General features: G+C 40.7%; 1 protein-coding gene across 4 annotated transcripts in view; it reads right to left on the bottom strand.

The window, feature by feature from the left end:
• The window catches only part of NTRK3 (neurotrophic receptor tyrosine kinase 3), a 471,829-nt gene that overhangs the window by 408,514 nt on the left and 42,973 nt on the right, over window positions 1-20,342 (bottom strand). The gene's annotated exons all lie outside the window — the stretch shown is intronic.

Genomic DNA, 20,342 nt, shown 5'->3' with positions numbered 1-20,342 from the left:
TTTTTAAAATGAATGCCACTGCTGGTTTCTGAAATCAAACCCAGCAGGCAGGAAGACCCTGTTTAGTATGCCAAGGACATGACAGGGGCTGGAGGCACTGACTTCCAAGAGGAGATTAGCCAGGCTCAATACACATTGCTCTGGCTTGAGTGATGACTCAGGAGAGGAAGTGATAGCCTCCTGTGAATATCTGAAGAGAAGGAAAAAGGAGGAAGGGACAACTGGAGAGAGGTAAGAGGCAGGAGGAAAGTAGGGGGTGAATTAAAACCATGTGAAATTTAGTTTTACCCATAAAGCCCAGCTTAGCTCAGCTCTGCCACAAATTACTGAATGATATTAAGGAATCTAATGGTAACTGCATAGATTGAAAGATCTCAATTAATATATCAACTAGCAATCAAATGTCTGTTGTGCCTAGAATGGTGCTCAGTTTCAGTATAAAGCCAGTTAGGGCCCTTTCTACTATTTACATGGGGCAGAGCGAAGATCTACACAGTAACTTTCAATAACATCCATGGCCCAGTCAGTCAGCTATATTGCTATATGTTTCACTGGGATAGGACATAAGATGGTGTGTTAGCATGGGCCACTGAAAGGAGTTAGTACTAAATCTGATGTCAAGAGGATTTGATTTCAAATCTCTGCTGTGCTACTTACTATCTGTGTGAGTGAGTAAGTCACTTAGTTCTCTGGATTTAAATTATCTCATCCACAAAAATGAAGGAGTTAGCCTCAATGTTTCAGCTCCAAAAACAACTTCTACAACGTTACACCATATCAACTATCCCCAGTATACATGTGGGGATATTCTACTGAGGGCAGCAAGTCTGGCTCAGGAAATTACTCCATTTTTATAGGTCAGTCAACAAATTTTGGAAGTAGAGGGGATATCAGAGATCAACTGAGGCCCAGAGAAAAAAGATGCCTTGCCCAAGGTCACACTGCAAGTTAGTGACAGAACTGCGTTTGTCTCCTACTCCCAAACCAGTGCTTTTCCCAATGCACCAAAGTTGTAATGTGAGCAACCGTAATCTAGGTTTCCTGATGGCTGGATACCAACTGGCACTCAGTTTGGATCCTTGGAGAAAGATGTCAGCACAGCCAAACCACCACTACCCTAAACGTTGCTTTGACACTCTGTGGGAGCAGAGAAAACAAGATACAATTACCTTCCCAACAAAAGATAGCCATCTAGATGAAGGCTGAAAAATGGTATTGCTCAAGCATCTGGGGACTGACTCAGGATCTAACACTTGTCAACTGGATTAAGATATTTCTTCCTTAAAGTGTCACCTTAGAATTAATAAGATGAAACTTAATAGGGATAAAAATAAAGTCTCTTACCTATGTTCCAAAATCAACTGCATGCAAGATAAGGCAGACCTAGCTAGAAAACAGTTTTGTGAAAACATCTAGGGGGGTTGGTTAATGTGATGTTAGATTGTATCAGGAAAGGTACAGTATCCAGAACCAGGGAGGTGACAGTCCTGCTGCACTGTGCTCTGCTCAGACTACATCTGGAGTATTGTGTTCAGTTCTTGGTACCACATTTAAGAAACAGCATTAACAACCAAAACAATGGCTAGCATGGGCAATCCATGCTTGTAATCCTACTACTAAGGAGGCAGAGACAGGTCAATTGTAGAGCTTGGGAGTACTAAGTTGAAGTGCCCTAAACCGATCAGGGGCCCAAACCAAGTATTGAACCAACATGGTGAGGACTTGTGAATGGAACGGGAGTGGGGCCAGGAGGAAGGAAGGAAGGAAAGCTATCTAAGGAGAGGTGATCCAATCTAGTTCAGAAACAGAGTAGTTCAAAATTTCTATGCTTATCAGTAGTGTGGATGGGCCCTTGGGTGCACTGTACTTGAGCCTGGGCAAGTCAGACACAGTCTTAAAAAACAAAGCAGACAAACAAACTGAACAGTATCTCAAGGAATACAACCAGGTAATAGGGCTGATGATTACACTACATGAGATCAGGTCATCCCATAGAAGAGAAAATTTTAGGTGAACTCAACCCTTCAAGTTTTTGAAGTTTGACCTGTGAAATAGTCTCTCTGACTCCCAAAGACAAAACTAGGAACATGTTAGGTACATGTTGCAGAGATACAGATTTAGACTTCTAGATGCTAAAAATTAAAGACATTTGAAAGTGGAATTGGCTATTGTCGGGGGAAGTGATTTCTCCATTCACAGGAAGTCTTCAACAGAAGGTCAGATGTCCATTTTTCAGGCTTTTCATAGAGGACACTTGTGTTCTGAAATGGGTCAGATTATTTGAGGTCTAAACTTCTGTGATCTCTATGTGCTACCTATGGAGAGAAAAAGATGTTTTTCTAAAGCAGTCTAAACTCTATGACTCCCTTCCTCTCTTTCTATTTAAAGACGGTATATTTTCATTAGGCCAAAGAAGCAAGTGCGAAAAACTCTGGACTTGGAGAAAGAAGACCTTTGTTTAAGACCTGCCTCTGCCTCTTTAAGCCTCAGTTTCTTTATCCATAAAGTAGGAATGATAATAACAACACTCAGACTTTCTATCTCACAGAGTTGTTGTGAGAAAAGCATTTTGTAGACCGTGAAGTACTTTTATAATTGATTCCTTATTTTACTTGTATAACTGAATCCTTATCATATTTGTATAACTGAATCCATATTTTTATGAAGTTGCCTCAAAATTTCAACTTTCGTCATTTACCATGTAATGGCCTTCCTACCTCAGATGCTTCCCACCTGTGTGAACTTGAACAACTCATTTAATGTCCTTGGGCCCACCTGGGCCTATTTCTTCATGGGCTAGGCTAGATTTCCTCGCTGGCCCTCTGAGATTTCTCCCAGCTCTAAATGTGTGACATTACTATGCTATGGTGATTCTAGGAGCAATGAGGTAGCACAGTGAATAGAGTTCTGGGCCTGGATTCAGAAGACCTGAGTTCAAATGTGACCACAAACACTTAACTAGCTGTGTGACCCTAAGTGAGTCTGCCTCCGTTTCCTCACCTGTGAAATGGGGACAATAACAGCACCTACCTCACAAGGATGTTGTTAGGACCGAATGAGATAATATTTGCAAAGTGCTTAGCACAGTTCCAGGAACATAGGAGGTGGTAGGTAAATGCAAGCTATCATTATTATTAACTTTTAAAGGTTTTGCCAATGCAGCACAAGCTCTGGCAGGAGGCTTTAGGTAACAGGTCTGGTTTTCAAAGACAAACCTAAGTATGTTGTGAAATGTGAATCATTAGATTGGCCACTGGCTGATTCTTTTTTTTTTTTAATTTGGCCATTGCAGTGGTCAAAAGCCTTCTACTAAGTTACAGAGGGATTGTTATCTGTGTTGGTAAAAGGAGTGTCTATACACATCTTTAAAATACAGAAGTAGCGTTATTTAAAGAAAAAAATCTTGCTAAAATATAACACAAACCTATACATATGTACATACATATATATGTGTATGTATGTGTGTATGTATGTCTCCAGGACATCAGTAAGGCCTGGGTCCACATTCCCCTATAGTTCCTCCTTCCTCCACCATTGTTTATCACAACCTCAAATGGGCAAGAATCATTTTAATAGATCTTATATCTGTTCCTCCAGTTTTTTATTCCTCTCCTAAAATTCAACCTCAGATGATTAGGCCTGTGAGCTCTGCAAATTTCCACTTAAATAATAGCCTCAGCCTGTATCTTTCCACCTCACTCATATGTTGTCTCCAAAACAACCATACTTATGTATTTGTGTATGAATTATGGGGAAAGATTTGGTTTTGTCTTTATGTTCCAAGCACCTACCGCAAGTCCTGAAACATAGCAGGCATTCAATAAATGCTTGTTGAATTGAACTGAATTCTGCCAACAATGCCATGAAATTGATATGGCTGACATTTCCTGACCCTGGAGTCTCCAAATAGTTGCTGTATCACCAATTTTTCAGGATGTTGTAAATGGAATTCATGTATCAGTAAGGAACTAAACCAGTCAGGAAGACATCTTTCCTAAGTTCAAATCTGGCTGGATGGCCCTAGGTAAGTTACTTCATCCTGTTTGCCTCAGTTTCCTCATCTCTAAAATGAGCTGGAGAAGGAAATGGCAAACCATTCCTGTATTTCAACCAAGAAAACACCAAATGGGGTCATGAAGAGTCAGACATGTCTGAAAAACAACTGAACCCAAGGGACTAAACTGGATGAAGTCGGCTCAAAGATTTGATAATTCTGCGATCCCCATTTGACACATAAGGAAACCGAGGCAAGGAGAAGTTGAAAAACTTGCCCAAAGTAAGGTCCCTCAGCTAGTAAGAGGTGGCACTATGACTCAAACCCAGGTCTTTCAACCCAAAATGCAATGGAGTGTTTTCCCCAATATTTCAGCCACAAATAAACCTTGAGGATCTGGCTAACATCAGCATTTCTCTCAGCTAAGTCTTTTCTCTGTCCATGAAGGTAGAATTTCTGAGGTGACTCCCTTGCTATTTCAGCCCACCCCACCTGCGACAGGATAGGAGGCTGTGTAAAGTGCTTTGAAATAACTGGATCAAGAAAGATGCTTGAGAGTAGACAACCCATTTCTAAGCAACTATAAATGGCATGCAAGTAATGCATGGAATTACGGGGATTCAAAGAGTGGCTTGCACAATTGCTGCACTGCCCCATTTCCCACTTAAAGGATCTACGCTTGAAAGGACAAAGTCCCAGGACCAGAAATGGATGAGAAAGTGAAACTGACATGACTGATCTCATTGGGAAATATGGCAATGTCTAGGAAGGTGGGAAGTGAAATATGGTCAGGTAAATGCTAGAGAAGCCAATGCCAGCTTTCATTTTGGAGTCCTCCCTACTACCAGCTGCTAGACTCAGAATCCCCTGTCTTTCCAGCCTTATTCTTCCATTATTCCTTACACAACTCCCCTGCTTCAGCCAAAATGGTCTATATGTACATTCCCTGAATATGCCTTCCATCCTCCAAGCCTTTGCATATGTTGTTTCTTCTACCTGGAATAACCCCTCCTGTCTACCTCCTGACAACCATCTATCCAAATTCTATTTGTCCTTCAAGCCTAAATGCACATTCAAATCTCACCTTCTTCATGATTTTTTTTTATTTCCCCCAACAAGAAGTAAATTCTCCCACTGCTGAGCTCCTTTGTACCACTCACATGGCATCTATCATATGTAGCCTTAGAGTTATTTGAGGATGTCTCATTGCCCCAGCTAACTTGAATTTCACAAAAAGCCTTTGGAGTAATTAAAGAAGTATATACTGTCTCTGAATGAGAAAACTGGGGCTGAGAGGTAGTGTCTTAGTGACAGTCATAGAGAAAGGAAGCATCCAAAATGGAATTTGAACCCAGACCACTTGACTCCATGTCTGGAGCTCTTTCCATTCTACCAAGTTTAGAATCTATACTAGACTGTAAGCTTCTCAACGACATCTTTACATCCCATTCACCAATTAGCATGGTAGATGGTGCATACTAAATGCTCCCCAAACATGTTTTAAATGAATAAATGAATGCAACAGGCCCCAGGAGTTTGTTGGGCTAGGAGTTTATAGATATTACCTCCCTTCCATTCACAAACCTTAACCACCACTCAAGAGAGGTGAAACTTTATTCAGCTTCCCCTACAAATCCTTATGACACTAGTCACCCAAACAAGTCCTTTTTTCTCACATGTCCACCTTTGGGAATATTCTGAAATATACACCATGTGAGAGTCACAAGAAGAGAACAATGATATAAAGAGCAATTCCTTAGGTCCCAAGGGACCATTACAAGGACCATGTTGTTTGGAGGCTATGGAATTTAGGAACAAAGATCATCTGCTCTCTAACCCCAACTATTCTAGAGGGAGGGTAACATTGCCCCATGGACTAAGGAGGGTCCTTTTGAGGTTCATAAGCCATATCCCTAAAGTTAGTTACCTTGGCAGAAGGAGGAAGTTCTCTGGTTAACTTTCATACAAACACAAAATTCTAGAATGTCAGAGCTGCCCTCAGAGTCAAAAATGACTTCATCAGCTTGGCAACCATCTGGTTGTGGGGTTAAGTTGCTGTCTAAGTGCCTCAGTTTCCTCAATGGTGATATGACGACTGGTCAGATCCTTAGAAAGGAAGGAAGGAAACGTACAAGATTTAATCCAACTCCCCACCATGACCCCACAGTTTTCACAGAGGAAAACTCTGAGGGGAAATCTATAGGCCCAGAAAGGTTAGGGGTCCTACCCAAGGCTGCACAGGTAAAGTTAACAGCAAAGCTGGTACTAGCATCTTCTTATCAAACCCTAGAGTCCTAGACAAAACCTGCTGAAAGTACCTCACAATTCAGAATAAGACTTCTGCCTCCTGGAATTCCACCTGGATACCTAGTGTCATCATTCTTCTCACATTTCTAGTGTTGAAAGGCACCTCTGAGATTACTGGATAAATTTCCTTATGTTTTGAAGGAAAGATATGTAATGTATCCCCAACTTTAAGTGCAGTGAAATAGAGGAAACCTCTCTTAAACTCGGGCTGGTCTGGGTTTGTTCCCACAGTATCACGACATCTCTAGAAGGCAAAGTGTAGATGGTAGAGGAGTCTACATTGTATATGGGGAAGTTGTTTTTCAGTTATGTCCCAACTCTTTGGGACCCCATTTGGCATTTTCTTGACAAAGACACTGGGGTGGTTTGCCATTTCTTTCTCCAGCTCACTTTACAGATGAGGAAACTGAGGTAAATGGTAAAGTGACTTGCCCAGGGTCACATAGCTAATAAGTGTCTAAAGCCAGGTTTCAACTCAGGAAGAGGAGTCTTCTGACTCCGGACCTGGCGCTCTATCCACTGTGCCACCTAACTACCCATATAAGAGGAATGAAGAGTTTAAAAGTCAAAGGAGTGCGCTCAGAAAAAACTGATGAGCCACTGAGGAAAGACAAGACTGTCCAATAAGGTACTACAGACCCCTATACTGCCTAGCACCCAGCACAGCAAGTATTTGTACAGGTACTGACTGACTAGCAGCTTCCTGAAGGTCAAAGTAAGGCTCCTTTGCCAAAAAAAAACTGAGTTAAGGGCAAGAGAGGAAAGCAGGGAGAGCAGCCAGAAGGGCTGAAGAAGACAAAGAGGCTTGAGAGAAGAAAGTGAATGATATGCATGATCAAAAATGTGGATTTTTTTTAAGGGTAACACAGAGAGGACCTTAAAGTACAAATTAGCAGCTGCTCCCATTTCCACAGGACTCTAAGGTTTACAAAGCACCTTCCCCACAACAGTCTGGTGAGGTGGAGAGCCTAAGTATTACTGTCCCTATTTCATGGATGCGGATACTGTGGCTTGGCAAGGACAAATGACTTCTCCCTGGCCACATAACCAGGAATTGTCATATCTGGGATTCCAAAGCAGGTCTTCTGGCTTTGAATCCAAAACTGTCATCACTACACAGTGAGTGTTGTTTCTTCAACATTATGGAAGGCTAGAGCTGGAAGGCCATTTTGGAGATTATGTAGAGATCTAATCTGCCTAGGTTTGCAGACAGGAAAACTGAACGCAAAGTGATTAAATAACAAGGCCTCACCACTCTCAGACTAACAACTTGCATTTGTGAGCATTTTATGTTTCATAAGGCACAATTATGACATAATTTTCTCATTTGATGGGTTGCCATGATCAAAGAATTTATTATCAGGAGATCCTGGTGAGGGGTCTCTGCATATTTATCTAGGGTAGCCTTAAGACTGGAAGCTAGGTCACACAATACATAGAGTGCCAGGCCTGGAGTCAAGAAGACTCATCTCCCTGAGTTCAAATCTGATCTCAGACACTTAGCAGCTGTGTGACATTAGGTAAGTCACTTAACCGCATTTGACTCAGTTTCCTTATCTGTAAAATGAGCTGGAGAAGGAAATGGCAAACCACTCTAGTATCTTTGCCGAGATGAAGAGTCAGACACAACTGAAACGACCTTCTTAAGAAGGTAGACACATTCTCATTTGGCAGGTTCATGAGAGGATATAGATAAGAATCATATAGACTGGACAGACATAGAAGGTTGAAATCTCTATTATTGCGTGGAGTTTCATCAAAGTATTGAAGGATTTCATTTGATCCTCCTATGAGGTGGCCACAGGACATGAAATTGCACTTCCTCTTTCACAGCTGGGAAAAGTAGAACTCAGGTAGCTTACGCAAGGTGATGTAGCCACTAAATGGCAAGATTAGAATGGACCCAGTGCTGTTTTTACTACGCTGTGCTGTCTAGTAGCTTCTTTTGCTCTTTGCATGCTTTGCTCCTCGATGACGGCTCAGTATTTAAGAAGCTGTTACCATCTGTTACCAAGAATGGTGATTTAAATTCTGCTATTGATCATTTTTCTAGCCCCTCTCTTCCTGAGAGTCTGAAGGCCTTTGCAAATATGAGCTTATTCCTCTTCATCGTATCTGTACTGGTAGGAAATATCTGACCAGTCATCATATCCACATTTCATAGGCGGGGAAACTAAGGCACGTAAATAGATAGCAATTTAGCTCCATATCCAGATGACTGCCATGCTATTCCAGGCATTTTTGACTCTCAGGTCAATCTTCTCTGAGCAGCTCAATTTGCCTAGCTTTTATTCTGCACTCCAGATAAATATGTGGTATAGTTTAAAAGAAGACTGGGTTTGGAGTCTGAGGAGCTGAGATGAAGTCCCTGCCCTTTCACTCACCACCCGTTTAACCTTAGACAAGTCATTTACACATTTCTGTGACTTGGGCTCCTCATCTGTAAGATGAGGGAATTAAATCAGATGTTATCTGAGGTACTTAAAATGTCTTCTTGTCCCATACTGAGGACTAACAAAGAAGCTAAGAGCTAGTCTCTGGAGCAGGTTCTCCTCCCCTGCTCTAGACTGTTCAAAGAAGAGCTACGATGGCAGTCCTCGCCCTTACCTACTCTCCACCTCTCTGGACTGTACTATGTGAACAGGCTCTGCTGTGAACAGGAACATTGCGTAAGAGAATACAACAAGTGGACAAGCCTTCAGTGGGAAGCTGAAGGATCACAACCTACAGGCTGCGAACAACAACTAAAAGGATTTAGAACACAAGGACAGGCAGAACTCCAAGAAGGATGGTTTTACCAGGCAATTATTTTGGGGGTGTTTGTACAAAGCTATTTTCAGAAAGTGCACCCCCATGTCGTATTGGGCATCTTAGAGCAACTCCACCAAAGGCTGCATGACAGCGGGGCCCATCACGGCCCCTAACAACACTGGACTAACTGAGGCATCTTTTGAGTGCTGATGAGCTTGACCAGCCATACCAAATGTCTGATCGCCTATCTGGGCGGGGGGATGGCAGGGTGGGGAGAAGGGAGTACTCATAACCTTGAAGATCCAGGGCTTTTACAGGCCTTGGCATCCAAACTAAATCCTAGCTCCTATAATAGATTGCATTTGGACTTATCTAAAGGGGTCACTTCAGCTCAGAAATCACAGCCTACCAAACAGCCCCAAAGTGCGAGCAGCAGCCATAAAATGGGTCATAAACATAAACCCATCTCATCATTTCCTAATCCAACACATAAACTTGAGAGATAGATTAAACACTCGGAAGGGACCTAGACAGGCAGCTGGAGCGTCTTCCAAAGCAGTGCGCCATACCCCACCCCTTTCCCAGCTCATTCTTTCCTGGGTTTGACTTCTGGGCAAATACACAGTATGGAGGAAGGTCCTACCCTGCCCACCCCTCCCTAAAAAGATCCAGCTCCACTGATGCTCTAATGGAAAAAGTTGCCCGATCAATATTCTTCAAGACAAATAACATGACCTTACTTATGATTATTAATTTATTGTCATCATGATTCAGTCATTAAGTCCAATAGCATGTGCTGTACTGAATTAAAAACTAAGAATTCTCAGTCTAATCCTCCTAAAAAGTTGCATTTGAAAACCATAGCTTCATGCAGAATACAGGTAGCTCACCAAAATATTGTTATTTTGGGAGTCCTGATCCAGTGGCCCACAGTCTTGAAAAGGTCCTTGACCTCTGCCAAAGCTACTCCCTGAGGGAAAGGAAATAGTCTGAGAAATGTGAGTTCAGGCTTAGAACCAGGCTAAACCTGGGTCACTAGAAAATCACCAATCAATTTTCTGTTGGTATTTTACAAATCAGCACCTTCAGACAATTTGCCAGTACAGGTGCAGCCACATCAAATTTACCCAGAGGAAGTTACCTTAGACACATCTTGTTAGTTGCCCTTACAGAAAGGGAAGGGGAATAAAGGAGGATAAACAGATACGTGAAGGAACTATCACGGCCATGCTGTCTTTCTGCTTTGCTCCAACCTGTCCTCTTTTCTCTCTTCTCTGATATTCATTCATTCATTCTCTGAAGATAGAATTATGGGGTCATCTTAAAGATTAACTGTCAGTAATGCCTTCTGTTCCCCATGGCTTAAGTATAATGCCTAATGTAGCCCTGCCAAAATGGAACCTCTGTTCACTAATGCACCTGCTTCCTTCCACTCTATAGTTCTGCTAACCCCATGGTTCTTTGTTGTTCTAACAACAATTTGCCTGGAGAATCTCATGAAATCACAGCATTTGAGAATTGGAAAAGACCTCAGTAACCATCTAGTCCAACCCATACCAAAAAGGAGTCCCACAAATAACACAAATACAATAAATATCATACGTCTTACACGTGGTCAGCCAGCCTCTCCTATACAATAGGCTTTGGTCATTCACATTACCACAGGCTGAGCAATGTCAAAAATGGCACTCACACTGCAGAAACCATTGTTCACAAGTCCTGATCCACAGTAAAACCCATAGATTCATAATAGCTCGAGAAACATTTCCAATTCCCCTCCAACACTTAGGGGCACATAGACTTCTACTCCTGCCTAAATGTAATCCCTTTTTCGATTATCTATGATTATCTCATTTTCAGAGAAGAGAATTAAAACCATCTTACTTTTCAGGGAAAAATAACTGGGGTTTTGGAGGGGCTGAGGGAGACAAGAACAAATTTCACAATGAATAAGTAACTCTTCACTTGCCTGATATGTCTGCTAAGATGTCTCAATTCACCTGACCAGCTCTAATGTTTGACCTTCTACAAGCCTGTCACCCTTTGCCATGGGGAAACTTGCTCAGCTCTCAGCTGAATTAAAAGTGATCTCCACAGAAGCCTAAATTAAAAAAGAAACTACAAAGGTCAACTGGTTCTCAGGTTTGGGGAAAAGAAAAACTATGCTAAAGAAAATTCCTCGTCCCAACTTTCTCTTTTATTCATTCCCTTGATAACTGATTTCTTTTTTTTAATTTTGTGTCATGGTAGATCTAGGAAAAAAGGGAAAAGGCTGATTAGACCAGTAAGAGCTGAGATACATTGGAAGCATCCAGTTCTCACAGAGCTGACAGCTCCTTCAAGAAACCTGATTCCTTAGCCTTTGATGTACTCATACATTATGGCATTACCCTTCCATCATTCCATCTTATTTCAGCTCTGGTCAGCCACAATGTTGACTAAACTCCAGGAGCCTCACTGTTCTATTTATTAATGAAGAAATTTTCTGAGTTCATTCCAACTATCAAAAATACTGCAATTAATCCACTCATTCCTGGCTTTAGGTCCATTGTCATATCCCTTTCCCTACCTTAGGCACTCTCCTTTTCCACTAGATGTCTACTAGAAAGCAGATTAGTAGACTTTACTGGACTACTAGAAAGAAGACTTTACCTTACCGATATCTCATCTTCCAGGATTCTACCATTATTTCCCTAAATAGCATTATGCCAGTCTTGCCAGCTGGACACAGGCTGGCAGTGTTAACTTCCAAGTGCTAACTATTTTCATATGTTCTCCACATTCCCTAAATTAAGATTTACCTAACAGAGCTAATCTCAAATTGAACATTACGTGAAAAAGCCTGACATCTAACTTAAAATTAACCAAGGATCTACACATGAATATATCCCTACTTCCAACAAGCTATGTTCTATCATCCCTTTCTCCTCATCACGTTTCTCAGCATCAGCTCAATACTCAAACCAAACTCTGGAAGCTCATACATTTAAATTCTGCTCTATGCTCTATCAAGAAAGCTGGCTTCCTAAAACGTCTACTCTACCAATGACCAGGAGACTGTTCTGATGCGCCACATGTTTTGGGAGCAATATCCAACTACAGCAGCTGTATACTCTTTTTACCTTCCATCTATGTCTGTCTTTCAAATCAGACTCCTCAAAGTCTAAGATATACAGAGGAAGCCCTGACTTAGCCTTCTAGTCAACTTCATCAAACTATTCTTCTTTATTGGAAATGTATGCCCCACCTAGAGGGCTCAGTGGATAGAGTGCCCAGCCCAGAGCCAGGAAGACCTGATTTGAAATCTAACCTCAGATGCTTACTAGCTGTGCGACCCCGGGCAAGTCACCTAACCCTGTTTGCCTCAGTCTCCTCAAGTGTAAAATGAGATGGAGAAGGAAATAGCAAACCACTCCAGTATCTTTGCCAAGATAACCCCAAATGGGGCCACAAAGAGTCAGACATGACTGAAAAAACTGAACTTATAAAGAATTTGAGGTTGCTTGCAATATCAATCATAACCCCAAAGAAGACAGAACAGAGACTATTTAAAGCAGAGGTTCTTAACTTGAGGTCCATGAACTTGTTTTTAAAATATTTTATACTTTATTTCAATAAAATAGATTTCCTTCTTAATCTAATGTATTTTATTTTATGTGTTTAAAAATATTGTTTTGAGGGGGCAGCTGGGTGACGCAGTGGATAGAGTACCAGCCCTGAAGTCAGGAGGACCTGAACTGAAATCTGACCTCAGACCAAACACTTGACACTTACTAGCTGTGTGACCCTGCGCAAGTCACTTAACCCCAACTGCCTAAAAATAAAAAAATACATATTATTTTGAGGAGTCCATTAGCTTCACCAAACTACTAAAGGGGCCCAGACTTTAAGGGGGAAAAAAAGGCTAAAAAACCCTATCTAAAGGGAGAAGAAAGAGTTCAGAAAAGAACTGAATATAAGCTAATTACTACAGCTGGTGGTGAAATTTTCCAGAAATGAGAGACAGAGACAGAGACAGAGAGACAGAGAGAGAGAGAGAGAGAGAGAGAGAGAGAGAGAGAGAGAGAGAGAGAGAGAGAGAGAAATGAAGCCATAGTTACCCTGTGTGGCTTAAAAAAAAAAAACCTAATAACAACAACAGACAAATTCATCTGAAGGGAAAAACTTCTTCCTAGAAATAAACTAATGGAGGAAGTTACTGCATAGGTCCTTGTCTGAAGTACTTTGGATACAATGTCTTCAACTATAGTTTCACAAAATGCCCAGAAATTGTGCTCACATGGATATTTTATCAACCTTCTATAAAAAGGCAAGGAAATGTTACTAAATCTTGACTCAATGAAGACATTTCTGAATAGGGTGGTTTTTTTTTTAATTTATTGTCCAGTGATCCAACTCAATATGGAGATCAAGCTTAGAGAATCTAGAAGGATAGGTAATTAGAATAACAATAATAATAACTGAGATGTCTATGGCACGAAAAAGTTTTCAAAGATTTGTGTTCTCTTACTAGAGCCTCAGAGCAACCTTTTGAGGGAGATTATTATCCCTATTTTATAAATGAGGAACTGGACCTCAGAAGGGCAGTGACTGTCTCTGTCACGTATCCAGTGTCTTCCGGGGCCTTTGAAAGGGGCTGAATTGTAGTCAACTCATTATTGAATCATCCAACTCATACTTGGAATGCAAACACTTCGTTGTTGCTTAAAGTAAGCTCCATAACATGTGCCAAGTATAAGAAAAGAGGACAAAGTTACTCTGTTATGAAAGTTTGAGAGTGGGACTTGTATCACTGCCCAGAGAGAAGGCCAACCTGCATCAGCTAGGCAAAAATAGCAAAAAAGCCTACAGACATAGCCACTATGTCTCCCTAATTGTTGGTGATGCCTTCCTCCCTCCACTTAGCATGTACAGTATCTGCTTATCTCTTTACTTGGCTGTATCCTCCAATAGAGTGTAAGCTTCTTGAGGGCAGAGATGGTGCCTTGAATATTGGAAGTGCTCAATAAATGCTGTTGAATCTAGTTGAATATTTTAAAGGCGCTTTAGCTCTTCTCAAACACATAGGCAGGTACTTGATTGATATACCAAAATTTTGTGCCCTGCATAGCATGGAAGAGGTGACTTTATACAGAATAATGATTATGGAAAATAACTGCCTCATTCATAAAAGGAGCTTAATATGGACCCTGCAGAATATCCTGATGGGTTTGACAGAATGTCAGCTGACAAATGTAGCCCATCACCACCACCTCAGGTAATAAAATGAATTGGCCGGTTAGATAGGGTCATTTAAGATTAAACGTGAGTGGTAACTGTCTAATAAATACAATGAATTTCAGTTTGGCTGTAACAGGCCTGAGCTCTTCCTTCTGGCAATAGCCTTCTTCTTTCCATCTCCAGCTACTGAGAATTTAGGGAAAACAAGCCTTTCACCTCTTCCAGATCCCTAGCTCAATCTAATCCTCACCTCAGGCTACTCTGATCACGGGTTTTCACCATGCATAACAAATACAGTGTCCCTACTGTAGCTGAGACCCTAGCCTGAAGCAATCGCCTATTGGCAATAAAAATTTCACCCATCAAGTGTTTGTTTTCCTGCCTAGGTCTTGGGAAACCTGTGCTCTAAACCTCTGGTGTTTTGCCTCACGGGTTATTTTTATTGACTGGGCTAAAAAAATAAGGGGGGGGGCACGGCGCTAACTGGACTGAATGTCAAGTATATTCTTGCAGCCCTTAGTCCACTTTGTTGCCAGAGAAACCACTGGAAAAAATTGGTATCTATATATGAGCAGTTCTTTAAGGGACCTGGAAGTCAGGAACCTAAGAATATTAGAGCAGTAGACTCTATCATTCAGATCATCTGGTCCAACACCACTCCTCTTCTAGATAATGAAACAGTGGCCAAAAGCAGTGATGTGCCTTGTTCAAGGTCACACAGCTTGAGCTGTGGACCAGAATCTAGATGCCCATCTCCCCAGTTCAATCATCTTTTCACTTAAGACACTATGCTGTTCATCTTTATTGCTTTAACCTTCTCAATGAAAGCCTCATTGCTCTGGGTACCTGTCCTTAAACTTTCTGCATTAAATGACCTTTCTAGGAGATTAAAGCCCTTCATGACTTGACGTTCATATCTCACTTCACATATGTGCATTTCTATTCTTGGCAAATACCAATCATGTTCTCATTTGGAAGTACTGCCTCCTCTGGCATTTACGACCTTGTTGTAAGGTTGCCGTGGGGCACTTTGTTATCACTTATCACCTATATCTCGAGATTCCATAGCTGGCAGCATGGACTAGAAAGAACACAGACAAAAACTAAGAAGGAAACAAACAAAAAAGACCCCTGAATCTCCAAAATAAGTGCTACAAATTCTACGTCCTAAACGTTAGGTGCTTTAGTCATGGAAGAGAACCTTTATTCAGTATCTGTTTGCTCTTATGTTGCACTCAATACTAACATTTTTAGACATCTGTTTTACAAGCCCAGAGCAGATTTACAAGTACCAAATTAGAAGAGGATGGTAGGCTACTCCAGCAGTTAGGAAGAAGAACAGAAAAGGAAAAAAAAAAGATAAATGATGACAACTCAATAATAACAAAAGGGGAGAATTAAAATGGAAGGGAGGGAAGGGAGGGAAGGGGAGGAGAAGGGAGAGGAGGGGAGGGGAGAGAAAGGAATCCAGCCATCTAGAACTGGAAAATCCGGTCGTTTTGTATAGAGACCCAAAGCCCTACACATCACAATAGGCCCTAAGAACATCACTGAATGAGATAATAATTGACATTCATAAGGATGACCCTGAATGAACAATGCTCAGGAAAGGTCTTAGTTTATCTATATGGCAAAAATAGCTGACTCACAGAGATTTCAGGTGTTCACATAAGGAAAGCTTTGTGGAAGAGTTGAGTTGGTAGGACTGTAGTAGCTACCAAAGGATCTAAACAACACTTAAAAGACAAGCCAGGCTGAAGTAGAGACCCCAAACTTAGAACCTTAAAACAATTAGGGTGATGGGGAGGTACAGTAAGAAATCAAACAGTATGCCAGCTGAAAGTGATTAATGACATTGCCATTTCTGTCTGGATATTACAGAAGCACAGTTTGAATTAGATTGGGAACTCCTTGAGGACAGGAACTGTTTTTTTGCCTCTTTTCTATCAGCAGCACTTAGCACAGTGCCTGGCACATAGTAGGCATTTAATAAATATTTATTGACTGAGTCATTAAAAAAAAAGGTTGAATTTTCTTCATTGTCCCCTGCTTAAGAAAGCCTGAAGTAGGTAGAAGGAATAATGAAGGGGAGAGAGCATGGGTAAGAGAGAATGAGGAAGGATGAATAAATTATATTGTTTTAGAAAACATTCTATCCAATATCACTAAAATACAGAAGGTCCAATGATTAAAAGGATAATCCTTTAGCTATCCAAAAACTCAAACTCACAACTTCCTTTCTGATGCTTCCATACAGTTTCACATATGTAAGGTTTCATGGCATTAGTTACCTTTGACTATGACTTTTTGTACTGCCCACACAGAACAGTTTTTAGAATATAACAAGTGAGGGCCTGTCTGTCTAGTTCCATTCATTATTTGGAGGTTTCCTGATGGACACCAGCCCTGAAGGGTCAGTGCTGTTAGTCCAGGTTCAGAAAAAAAAAGATATTTATATAGAAATATATAAGTGGTCAAAGGACATGAATTAATTAATAGTTCTCAAGAGTAGAAATACAAACTCTTTATACTCATATGAAAGAATGCTCCAGATCACTAATAAGAGAAATGAAAATCAAAACAGTCCTGAGGTTTCATCTCGCTAAGTTGTCAAAGATAACAAAAGGTGGGAATAGTCAATGTATGAGCGACTGTGAGAAAATAGGCACATTGATGGATTGTTGGTGGAACTATGGATCAGTACAACCATTTTAGAAAGCAATTTGTAATTATGCAAATAAAGTGACTAAAATATCCATATGCTTTGACCCAGAGATTCCATTACTAGGCTTATACCCTCCAAATGCCCGCTGATAAGTTCCTGTATATGCCCAAAAAATGATAACATCACTTTTTGTGCTAGCAAAAAATTGGAAACAAAATAGATGCCCTCTCGAATGAGGAATGGCTAAGCAAATTGTGGTGCGTGAACGTAAAAGAATATTACTGTGCTGTAAGAAATAATGAATGTTATGAATTCAGAGAAGCATGAAAAGATCTATATGAACTTATGCAGAGTGAAGAGGCAAGAAAAGAATATACACAACTAAAACAATGTAAATGAAAACAACAAAAAATAAGTTAATGTTGCAAAATTACAAACAAGGAAGGCTCAGAGGAAGAGATATTAGAATACACTCCCACCTACCACTTTGCAGAGGTGGGAGGTCCATAAGTGTTGTACATTGTACACAGTTTCAGGCTTTTCAAATGTATTTATTTATTATGCTAATTTTTCCACTTCTTTTTTCATTTTTTGTTTAAAAAAATTCTATTTGTTATATTGGATGACTCTCTAGGGAAAAAAGGGAATGGAATACAAGGTCACCTATGAGACATTAAAAAAGACATCAATAAAAATTTATTTAAAAACAAAGAAAAGATATATCTATAAGAGTCAATTCTAAAACCAAGCTACCTCCCACCCACTGTGCCAAATGAAAAGAGGAGGAAAGACCTGATCCAGGGCCATCTAATTCATTTTTCACTCCCAGGTGAGTAAGATACCAACTGAATTCCAACATGTGAAAAAAGGGACCCATGGCAAGGCTTTGGGCATTTTCACTAATGTTACATATTCCCTTGAGTTATAGCAATGGAAAAAAGGAGAAGTGCCACCTTCAAGGAGTGTCTCTCCCTGTTTTGTGCTGATCTTCAAACCTTCCTCTGTGGTGTTTCCTCACCCAGTATGCTCTCAGTCAGACATTGAAAGTGCAAACTACTTTACTAAAGTGTAAGAGAATCTAAATACATCTTCTCTTTATAGTTTATAACCAGACTCCTTCAGGACTGTAACTTCAGGTTTAATTCCAAGGTGGATTGTCATATACCTTTAGTCTCAATCATTGGGGTGACCCAGTCTTTTTCTTGTTGACGCCGGGTTAACTCCTCAGTATCAGGTTGTAACCTGGTCTCTCAGCCACCCAAACCCTGACTCATTTGTTCTATTGTGGGCAGCAGTGTGGCCAAAGACCTTTAATACATCTCTCTTCTCTCTAAAATCACCTCATCGGGAGGGACACGATGCCCCAGGCTAGCTCCTCGGAGCTGCTCCTACTTACCCAAACTGCCAAGCCTTTCCTAACAGCAGCTCGCTATAGCCCTTCATACTGCTGCCTCCAAGTTTTATCCTGTCTGAACTGTTCATTTCTCTCTGAGCTTGTTTCCTTTTGTCATCAATCCCTTTCCCCTACAGTCACCCATCCCGGCCCCCACTGGCCCTCATCCAATCACCACTCACACAAGCCGCATTCAGTCCATTGGAGTTCAGTACAAGTATTTGCATTCCTGGAGTCCACTTTACATCATGATTATCCACACTTGACACAACACTCTCACATTCAAATATGTTTGGAGGAAAAGGTGATCAGTACATAGGAAAAGCACAATGCCTTAGAGCACCTCCCTTAAAGGGCTGCTATGAGGCTCAAACGAGATAAAAGTATCAAAAAGTGTTTTGCAAACTTCAAACAGCTACATTAATATCAGTTACTGTTGTTGTTGTTACAAGTATTCCCAGGAACTAGCCCTAAATAAGGGAAGAATGTAAGAACGGACTCTCAACTTTTTACTGATTTTTAAGGTTTCTCCCATCAAAAGGTAATGCCCCTTCTGACATATGTTCTACCATTGTCATGTTGAATAGAAGAGGTCACAATGATTCTTTCAGCTAGTAGGAAAATAAACATTCTCCAGAGTCCTTCCCATAGTTAAAATAATAGGATTCAGAACTAGAAAGGACCTTAGAGATTATCTAATCAAGCCCTCTCATAGATTCATAACATATTAGAGCTGGAACTTAGAAATCAGCTAATGTGACCCCCTCATTTCGTGGATGAAGACACTAAAGTTACTAGCCTATGAGTTCATGGTAAGGTGGGGACTAGAATCTAGGTTTTCTTATTCTAAGTCAAATGCTCTTTCTACAACAATGCTGCTGCCTTTAATTTTACAAGTGAGTAAACTGAGGTCCACAGAGCGCAAGCAGCTTGCCAAAGGACACACAAGCAGTCAGAGTCAGGCTTTGAACTCAGTTCTTTTGGTTCCAAATACAGTGCTCTTTCTATAACATTCTTCTCAAAAAGCAAGTTAAGTGGAGCAGCTAGGTGGCATAGTGGATACAGCACCAGCCCTGGAGTCAGGAGGACCTGAGTTCAAATCCAACTTCAGACACTTACTAACTGTGTAACTCTAGGCAAATCACTTAACCCTGATTGCCTCGAAAGAAAGAAAGAAAGAAAGAAAGAAAGAAAGAAAGAAAGAAAGAAAGAAAGAAAGAAAGAAAGAAAGAAGAAGAAAAAAGTTAAACCATGAGCCAATGTTGAAAAGTAATCAAATGAGTTCATTTCTATGAGGGCCTGTCATGCTATAATAAAAAGATTGATAGCAGTGGAAGTTAGGAGATGAGAATTTTCAGGTCTGGTACCAATTATGTGTGCAACTTTGAATAAATGACTTCACCTCTTTTGGCATCAATTTCCTCAAGAGAGAGAGAGTGAGAGAGAGAGAGAGTGAAGGAGCATTGAGTCCTCTGAAGCCAGAAGAATTGGGTTCAAATCTCACCTCTAACACTTACTATCTGTGTAAACTTAAGTAAGTCATATAACTTCCCTGACCCTCAGTTTCCTCATTTGGAAAATGAGAGGGGCTGAGCTAGAAGGCCTTTGCCATTCGTTCTAGCTTTAGATCTGTATCTGTGATCCTGTGACTATATGCCCCCTCTTTCTTTTATGACATGCATCTCCATTAATGAAGAAGAGATGGACAGGAAGGGTAAATTGGATATAAGGAAACATTTCTTGACCTTAAGAATTATTAAAGAAAAGTTGCCCAAGATGGGCAATGATAGATAAATTATAATCTGCAGTCACTGGCAGAATTACCCACACCAATCAGTTCACAGATTCATTGGAAGAATTGATTAATTATAAAGGCTGCTAAATCCTAGGGAAGATTACTAAGGATGTAGTTTACTGGAACATAAAACTGGGCAGGATATCCAGTGAACATCTGCCCTCCTGGAGGAAGGAAAAGAGTCTTTCCCATTTTAAATACCTCTAAAGTAAAACAT

This window comes from Phascolarctos cinereus, unplaced genomic scaffold (genome assembly GCF_003287225.1).
Source record: "Phascolarctos cinereus isolate Bilbo 61053 unplaced genomic scaffold, phaCin_HiC Scaffold_3;HRSCAF=262, whole genome shotgun sequence".
NCBI lineage: Eukaryota > Metazoa > Chordata > Mammalia > Diprotodontia > Phascolarctidae > Phascolarctos > Phascolarctos cinereus.
The sequence above is the reverse complement of the archived record's forward strand: the minus strand, read 5'-3'. Positions and strand labels throughout refer to the sequence as shown.